Raw genomic sequence first — 10,136 nt, 5'->3', positions numbered from 1 at the left:
CACAGCACTGACGTCAGCGCAAGTAACACACCCCTGCACGTCTTGACGAAACTCTCGCAGTTCTAATAAAACAAGCATTTGCAATGCAACAGGTCTAGCATTTACTGGAGTTGGAGCTATTGGCATCGTAAATCACAATGCCTTTTATTTATGTTTTGTTTTTTGAAACATAAATACAACGCATTGTCATTTACAATGCCAATAGCTTAAACTCGCGTAAATGCGAGACCTATTATTGCATTGCAAATGCTGGTTTTTATTGGACATGAAACATTTTGAGTGTAAGTTCCGACGTTCCCTAGGTACATCTATCTTGGATACATTTGTTGGACCTCGTTCAATCTTGCCCTGTATATAACTCCTGAATGTTTGTGTCAGGCATTCATGTGGGGAATTGAAATGCATTTCTCTGAATGAAATCAATATGTATAGTTGCATGCGCACCACCCATCCTGCCATGCATCACTTTAAGGATCTGGACAATATTGGTACGGAAAATGGAAAATATCTTACCACGGATGCAAACAGGAACAAGCATTTGCAATGCAATAGGTCTCGCATTTGCGAGAGTTTGAGCTATTAGCATTGTAAATGACAGTGCCTTTTATTTATGTTGTAAAAAAAACAAACTTAAATAAAAAGCATTGTCATTTACAATGCCAATAGCTCAAACTCGTATAAATGCGAGACCTATTGCATTGCAAATGCTTGTTACTTTAGAGGTCATGTTTGGTGCAGGATTGTGTACAGGCCATGGCCATTGGTCCGGCTCTCGACCTACTCCCACTGCGCATGGCCAAAGGCATCAGTGATCACAGCAGTGATTGCATTACCGATGACATCATCTATGATAGTGGTGTTGACATTAGACTGTGAACCGTAAAAAAAAAATTCAAAAAAGGGGCCTACGTCTGTTTGCAGCAGAAATTGATTGCAGAGGAAAGAGCAAAGAGTCTGCCACCAGCCAGATTGGGGGTTGTCTGCCTTTAAATGGGTGGCTTCAGGGCATACAGGCCACGTTCTGTCGCTAATCCCCGCTCTGAAGGGCTGAAAGTCGTGTGCAGTGGGGGTTGATTTCTCACAAATGTTTCGATGCACGTCCTGGTTGAAGACTGTGCCATTCATCCAACCCCAGCTGCATACAGCGGTAGGTTGCGCACTGAGGTGTTTGGAAACTTGTGGAGCGTTGTATGCCTGGCTTGACCATAGATCAGGCTCCCCAGCCGAAAGCCATCAGTAGTGGGGTGGGGGGAGATGTTGTCTGTTGAGAGATTGGCATAGGCCTGTCCGCCAACCTTTGCTAAAGGTAATCTGCAGTAGGGATTGACTAACCACGAAGGACTGGGCTCAGGGCCTGTCCGTAGGTCAGGCTGTGCAGCCAGGCCCTCTTGTGCACAGCTGGAGGTCATGCACAGCAAGCCTTGGCTAACTGGGGAGGGTTGAACATAGAGCCTGGCCTGATGGAAGTCAATGCCCTGCCGACATCTGCTCTGCACAGCCACGCATGACCTGCCGCTGAGCTGGTGCAGCTGCACATGCAGTCCACACTCGTCATCAATGGAGTAGGCACTCCACAAGGCTAGAACACTTACTGAGTCTGCAGCCTGCCACCAACATGAGGGAATTTAATGTACCAGATACAAAATTAGAGTCACTACCTCGTCCTCAGAGAAAATGTTGCAGGGATCATGCCTGGCAAAGCATCAGTGGCAGTAGGACCTGATCCTGTGTCTGCCATGACTTAAGGCAGGCAGCCAGGTGCCGACTGCCACACACAAGCCAAACGTGGCCTCTTGCGTGTGCCACATTGCATGCAATCTTGCACCATTTGTGAGAGCAACATGCATCTTGGATCCATTTTTGGATTCAAGGAGCCAATGCGTTTCAGTAAAGTTTTCTTACTTTTGCATCATATGAATGCACGTTGTTTACAAGGTTAATGGAGAGTCTTTGAAAGCTATTGTCACCTTGTGTGTTTTTTTCCAGATCATATGCATGCACTGCTGAAACTGTCACTGGTGCTGCAACTATTGTCACAACCACCAATCTTAGAGCCCTTAGTGTCTGTGCGCCTGGCAGTGGGAGAGAGGGTTCTCTCAGGGAATGAGTAGGAGCCCTGAACATGCCAGAAAGAGTGAGTATTCTGGCAACAGAACAATCCTATAGGTTGATGGTGGGCCTTCAGAGGTGGAAAGTGATCTGAAAACGTGAAAACTGTTCAGAACAAGCAAACATTGGGACGAGGAGAGCATTGGGCTCATTATCACAAGCTCGTTTGCAACAAAAGATGCAGGTTGTGAGCAGACCATGCATGAGGATATATTTTTGCAGCCGACGTAAATTGGTTTACATCAACCGCAAGAACAAGCCACCAGGACAGAGACAAAAGGACTAGCTCATTGAGACCAATTGTAAGCACCATGATATCTACCTAGAAATAATATGAGAATAATCAACCACTCACATGCTCAGACATCTCTCTAGAAGTGATGCTGACAATCACCACTCTTTGCACTGGTTTCCGTACGTTACCGTAGCACCATCGTGGGCGAAAATGCACCATACAAATAACAGAGCATGAAATAATCTTTCAGAATGAACATGCGCATTAAAAGATTGTTCAAATAGTATATATCACTGTGAGAAGTTGGCCTGGTATATGATGCTCACTAGTTAAAGTGATCACCTTGTACCATGCCAAGCAACCCTTATGGTGTGGTTGTAAGTCAACCTTTTCGGACTAGCTGCCCTAGTGGTAGCGTAGGCTAAGCAGTCTTTGAGGCTAAACTCGTGAAGCGTGTTAAGCCAGCTGTTTTACCAAATGTAACCCCCTTTTATACCAATGAAAGGACACCACACAGATATATATTCAAAATATATATGTATTTATTTCTCAAAGTAACCCCTAGTCTCTTTATGAGCACAGGAGCACAAATCGTCAAACAAGATTACAGTAGAATACACAGAAGTTGCACTTTATATGGATAGGCCCTGGTGGCCGCTCGAACCATATACTAAAATAGTGGTATAAGTACCACGAACAGAAAAGGGAAAAGGCCTAGGGCCTCTAGAATCGCTGGGCCTACAAGGAGCTAACTTCAGTTAGTGACTAGGAGGTCCACGGGTGGCGTGTGCAGAGCAAATAGTCACACGCGTGCTCCCATAGGTTTCAATGGGTGCGTAAAAAGTACAAAGTTACTGCAAAGAGGATCTTCCGGATGGACTAGGAACTCAAGATTTGGAACACAGGCACTAGAGATGTAATACTACACTTGGGCACAGGAGTGCCAGCTTTACCTCACCCACAGGAAGCGGGTGCATAGGCCTCGAAGTGCGTCGGGTTTCTTCTATCTGTTCCGTGGAGCCTGAAGACAAAGATGCTGCAGGCGGTCGGTCCTGGAGAGATGCGGTGGATCCAAGAGTGGATCGGAGATGTTGAAGACCTGTAAGCAGAGGGGACAGTTTTCACAGTCACTAGCCAGTGACCAGCGTGGCACCAGGTGGGTACCAGGCAATGTCGGGTGCAAACAGGAAGAAAGGTGTAGCTTGTCTCTGCAGCCACGTGGTCCCTGGAGGTCGACGACGCCCAGGAGTCGGTTTACGAGCTGTCCCACGCAGGTTCTCGCTGTCGGCGGTGTCGGCGACTTGATCGAAGCAAACAAGCCTTGGCAAAAGCAATTGTTGTAGGAGATGAAATAAGCTGATGGTTCTGACCAGCAAGGTCAGAGGGACTGCTCCTTTGGAGGGGAGCAAGGGCCAGTCTGGAGCAACCAGACCAGCGGTGTATTTTGTAAAGTTCGTCACCAAGATGGCTACTAGCCAGCGGGCCAGCAACCGGTTAGGCGCGTCGAGTGGCAAAATGCAGAAGGGCCCCACGCAGATCGTGGAGATGCTGGAGGGCTCACCTTTGGTGCAGATGCTGCTCGAGGGTTGGGCTTCTCAGATCCCAAAGCACAACTTGGAGGGAGCCTCAGTTGTTGCACTTGTCAGCTTGTTGTGGTCGTTTCAAGATGGCTGGCTCCACGTGTCTCGGTGCCTCCACGGGTCTCCTCTTTTCAGGGACTGTGGATCGGGCGGTGAGAGGTCTGGAGGTCCAGGTCTTGTCAGTCTCTGGGCTCGGGCTCCGGCGGGAGGCGGCGGCAAAGCAGACGTTGATTCGCTGGATGGTGCTTGCGTTAGCAAGGTGGTCACTCCCTGACCACAGGGGAGATTTCCTTCAGTCTTCTGTGCAGCAGAATGTCGAAGTTCCCGTCTTCTTCTTAGTTTCAAGTTGATTCCAGGATGTCTGAAGTCTTAGGACACAGCTCCTACCTTTAAGCGGATTCTAGGGGCCGGACTACCTGCTAGGTCCCTCCCTAAGGGTGGGACCAGGAAGGGGGGTGGTTACACCCCCAATCCTTTGTCCAGCTCGCCCCAGGCCCGGGACTGGTGTGCCCCAGGACCGGTTTGAACTGGCATATGCACCGAGGCTCCTTGTGAGCCACAGGCATGTCTGGTTTCTTTCAAGCCCTACCTGACCAATACACAAAATCCTGTCTGGGGTGGTGCATGCACCTCCCCTGGCAGGAAACCCTTTGTCCACACCTCCCAAGCTGGAAGGACTCCCAGCAGCAGGAGGGCAGACTTGTGTCTGTGGTGGCAGCATCCATTTTGTGGAGCTGAGGCTATGTCTGATTTTACCCGGGTTTCAGGTACTGTACATGTCGTGTCCCTCTAGAAGGGTGGAATGCTAACCCCGTCGCCAGAATTGGCGAGGGGTTAGTATTCCAATTCGTATGACACCTTACTCGACATGTTTTGATAAAGTCAAACCAAAGATAGCATTTAACCGCGAGGTTCATAATGCACTTAAGAGTATATGGTATGCGACGTGGTCAGGTTGTCTGTAAAGCTTGTTCTTTACAGGCAGACTGTCACCAGTGTCCACCACATGGTTACACCAGTCAGTTTGACTAGGTATCAAGGAAAACATATGTGAAAATGATTGTAGAACCTGTCTACATTCAGTCTGCTGATGGGCAGTGAGGTTGCCTCCAAGGGTCACTCCTTCAACTGAGCCATCTTCAGGGTTCTGAGACAACAGGTCTGGGAGAGGGTCACTCTCTTCCTCCTGTCCCTCATCTGTAGCCATGAGCAAGCCCATGTCTGCCCTGTCAACATATGCTTTAAGCATGTTAACATGGAATACCCTGTGGGGACTCCTGGGAGTTCCTAGGTCCACCAAGTAGGTGACCTCTCCCTTCTTTTCCAGGATTGTATGGGGTCCAGACCATTTGTCTTGGAGTGCTGCTGGGGCCACTGGCTCCAACACCCATACCTTCTGTCCTGGCTGAAACTCAACCAAGACAGCCTTTTGGTCATGCCAAGCTTTCTGTAAGGCCTGGCTTGCCTCAAGGTTTTTGGATGCCTTCTCCATATACTCAGCCATCCTGGAGCGGAGACCAAGTACATAGTCCACTATGTCTTGCTTAGGCTTTTTGAGAGGTAACTCCCATCCTTCCTTCACTAAACACAGTGGGCCTCTTACAGGGTGCCCAAACAACAATTCAAAGGGGCTGTAGCCAACTCCTTTTTGTGGGACCTCTCTGTAAGCAAACAGAAGGCAGGGTAGAAGGATGTCCCATCTTCGCCTGAGCTTTTCAGGTAATCCTTTGATCATACCCTTTAGGGTCTTGTTGAATCTCTCAACAAGCCCATTGCATTGTGGGTCATAAGGAGTGGTGAATTTGTAGTTGACACCACATTCCTTCCACATAGCTGTCAAGTATCCTGGCATGAAGTTGGTACCTCTGTCAGAAACTACCTCCTTAGGAAACCCCACTCTGGAGAAGACTCCCAGCAGGGCCCAGGCCACAACAGGAGCTGTAGTGGTCCTAAGGGGAATTGCCTCTGGATACCTGGTGGCATGATCCACTACCACCAGTATAAATCTGTGCCCTGATGCAGTGTGAGGATCCATGGGACCCACTATATCTATTCCCACTCTTTCAAAGGGGACCCCCACCACAGGTAGTGGTATTAGGGGGGCCTTTGTTGTGCCACCTGATTTGCCACTGGCTTGGCAGGTCACACAGGAGCGACAAAACTCCTTTGTATCTTCATTCATATGAGGCCAGTGAAAGTGAGGGACAAGCCTGTCCCAAGTCTTATTCTGGCCTAAGTGTCCTGCTAAAGGAATATCATGGGCCAAGGTAAGAAGGAAGCCCCTAAATTGCAGAGGTATAACCAACCTCCTGGTAGCACCAGGCTTGGGGTCTCTAGCCTCTGAATAAAGGAGCCCTTCATCCCAATACACTTTATGGGTACCTTGAGCATTCCCAGCAGCCTCAGCAGCAGCCAGCTGTCTGAGGGGTTCAAGAGAGGGACAGGATAACTGAGCCTGCCTCAAGTCAGCCCTTGAAGGTCCCCCTGTCCCCAGAAACTCAACCTGATCAGGTTCAAGCTCTTCAGGGACAGTTCCTTCAGGGTCCTCTAGATCAGCTTCCTGGGAAGGCTGATCATCACTCTGAGGCAGGGGGGAAGGCACAGCCTTGACCCTCCTGTTCTTCTTCTTGGTAGGTGCTTGGTCCATTGTTCCAGGATCCAAGACCTGAGGTTCAGTGAGGCACTTTTTGGCCTGTGACCTGGTCACAGCAAGGACATGTGATGATATACCTAACATCTCTGCATGAGTCCTGTACTCCACTTCTGACCATAGAGAACTCTCTAGGTCATTGCCCAACAAACATTCTACTGGGAGGTCTGCACTAACCACAACCCTTTTGAGGCCAGTTACCCCTCCCCATGAGAAGTTAACAACTGCCACACTATGTGAAGTAGTGGCATTGCTGGCATTGGTCACCAGGTAATTCTCACCTGGTATATACTGTCCAGGGTCCACAAAGCCTGGTGTCACCATAGTGACACTGGCACATGTGTCCCTGTAGGCTTGAGCCACTTTTTCGTTAATTAAAGGAGTCTGTCTGTACTTGCCCAGGTTACTGGGGCTCACAGTCAGGGACAAATCAATGTCCCCATCACAGATCAAGACTGCCTGTGTCAGGGTTCTGTCTAAGTCAGAATCTCCTTCAGTTCCCATAGTGATTCCCAATACACCCTTCGTCTGGGGACCAACACTGCTAACAGAAGTACTGGGAGCAGGTGCCTTAGGGGCAACAGTGTTGGGGGCTCCACCCTTCTTACAATCACTAGTCCAGTGAGTTGTATTCTTGCAATGATTTTACCAGGGTTTCTTTTGACCTTCTTTCTTCTTTCCCTTGGATTGTTGTTGGGACCCACCCTCCTTAGCAGTAGTTTGGGGCCCTGTTGAAGACTTCTGGTCTTTAGATTTCTGATCTCCACCCTTTTGGTCTGTTTTCTTCTGATCACCCCCTTGGCCCTGGTTCTGGTTCTTTTGCTTAACCCTGGTTCTGGCCCATTTGTCTGCCTTCTTTCCCAATTCTTGGGGAGAGGTCAGATCAGAGTCAACCAAGTGTTGATGCAGTTGCTGGTTTTGACAGTTATTTAAAATCTGTTCTCTCATCATCAAATTATACAATCCTGTAAAATCAGATACCTTACTTCCCAGCAACCAACCCTCCAAAGCCTTAGTGGCACATTCAACATATTCAGACCAGTCCTGAGTCTGTGTCTTTTGGGTGTCTCTGAACATTAACCTGTACTGTTCAGTGGTTAAGCCCAACCCATCAACTAGAACACTCTTCAGGACTCTGTAATTTCTGACATCCTCTTCTCTAACAGTGAGGAGTCTGTCTCTGCCTCTTCCTTCAAAGGAGAGCCAGAGGATTGCTGCCCACTGGTCTTCAGGAACCTGCTGTACTTTGCAGGCTCTCTCAAGAGCAGTTATCCATTTGTGGATGTCATCCCCACTTTTGTAGGGGGGCACAACCTTAGACAGGTTCCTATTATCAAAGACCCTATCTTTGTCCTTAGGGACAATGCTGCCACCAGTGGGTATAGACCCACTCTCTCTAGGTTGCCTAGCCTTGTTCAGTTTTTCTTCCATCAGGGCTACTTCTAGCTCCTGCTTCCTGATCCTCAGCTGGGCTTCCTGCATTCTGGCCTCATGTTCCCTCCTCTGAGGGGTGGTCATCCTTTTCCTGGAGTGACCTTGAGAGCCTCTAGAGGCATGAGAAGCATTAGAGTCACCTGAGCGATTCCTTTGCCTCCCAAGCCCCTGGTTAAGTCCACTGGGGAGATCCAATGGGATGATCCCATTGTCAGTCCCCAATAGCCTTAGTTTAGCTGGGCCAAGTATAACACTTGGCACTGGGCTAGTTCTCCCTTCATCATCACTACTCTCTGTATCCTCTCCACTTTCCTCCTCTGTAGTATGGTTCTCATCTAAGGGATGGCTATTGGAAAGGGGTACTTCTGTAGCATCTGCAGAAGGGGGGCCTCCTGTTCCTGACCCTAAGGGGGCTAACTGGGAAGCCTTCTTGAGCTCTCTCTGATTTTCATCATTTTGCAAGAGTTCTCTGAGCTCAGCAGAGGTAGGGTTCTTGGGCTGTTTAAGGCCTCTAAGAGTTGCCAAATGCCTGAGCTCATTCTGATTAAGGGTAGCAAAGATGGATGGTGCCCTCTGGGGGTCACTCTCAACAGAGATAGGTACATTGGACCCCTCTGCCCCAGCCATTGCTCTTAAGTGTGGGTGGATGTGTTGCAATCTACCTACACTTGGGTTTACCTACTAAACCTATCTAGTAGTTGTAGTCAGGGTGTGCTACTCCCTTTGCTCTACAACAACTAAGTTCAGTAGAACTTATGTATATCTAATCTTGTTTTATATGTACCTACAGGTACCTATGTGATCTTTCAATTGGTAACCAAGAGATTACAATGGTAAAACACAGCAAGCTCAAATCCAACCGCTGCTCACCAATGTGAGAAGTTGGCCTGGTATATGATGCTCACTAGTTAAAGTGATCACCTTGTACCATGCCAAGCAACCCTTATGGTGTGGTTGTAAGTCAACCTTTTCGGACTAGCTGCCCTAGTGGTAGCGTAGGCTAAGCAGTCTTTGAGGCTAAACTCGTGAAGCGTGTTAAGCCAGCTGTTTTACCAAATGTAACCCCCTTTTATACCAATGAAAGGACACCACACAGATATATATTCAAAATATATATGTATTTATTTCTCAAAGTAACCCCTAGTCTCTTTATGAGCACAGGAGCACAAATCGTCAAACAAGATTACAGTAGAATACACAGAAGTTGCACTTTATATGGATAGGCCCTGGTGGCCGCTCGAACCATATACTAAAATAGTGGTATAAGTACCACGAACAGAAAAGGGAAAAGGCCTAGGGCCTCTAGAATCGCTGGGCCTACAAGGAGCTAACTTCAGTTAGTGACCAGGAGGTCCACGGGTGGCGTGTGCAGAGCAAATAGTCACACGCGTGCTCCCATAGGTTTCAATGGGTGCGTAAAAAGTACAAAGTTACAGCAAAGAGGATCTTCCGGATGGACTAGGAACTCAAGATTTGGAACACAGGCACTAGAGATGTAATACTACACTTGGGCACAGGAGTGCCAGCTTTACCTCACCCACAGGAAGCGGGTGCATAGGCCTCGAAGTGCGTCGGGTTTCTTCTATCTGTTCTGTGGAGCCTGAAGACAAAGATGCTGCAGGCGGTCGGTCCGGGAGAGATGCGGTGGATCCAAGAGTGGATCGGAGATGTTGAAGACCTGTAAGCAGAGGGGACAGTGTTCACAGTCACTAGCCAGTGACCAGCGTGACACCAGGTGGGTACCAGGCAATGTCGGGTGCAAACAGGAAGAAAGGTGTAGCTTGTCTCTGCAGCCACATGGTCCCTGGAGGTCGACGATGCCCAGGAGTTGGTTCACGAGCAGTCCCACGCAGGCTCTCGCTGTCGGCGGTGTCGGCGACTTGATCGAAGAAAACAAGCCTTGGCAAAAGCAATTGTTGTAGGAGATGAAATAAGCTGATGGTTCTGACCAGCAAGGTCAGAGGGACTGCTCCTTTGGAGGGGAGCAAGGGCCAGTCTGGAGCAACCAGACCAGCGGTGTATTTCGTAAAGTTCGTCGCCAAGATGGCTACTAGCCAGCGGGCCAGCAACCGGTTAGGCGCGTCGAGTGGCAAAATGCAGAAGGGCCCCACGCAGATCATGGAGATGC

This window comes from Triturus cristatus, chromosome 1_1 (assembly GCF_964204655.1).
Source record: "Triturus cristatus chromosome 1_1, aTriCri1.1, whole genome shotgun sequence".
NCBI lineage: Eukaryota > Metazoa > Chordata > Amphibia > Caudata > Salamandridae > Triturus > Triturus cristatus.
Note: the sequence above shows the minus strand (reverse complement) of the source record.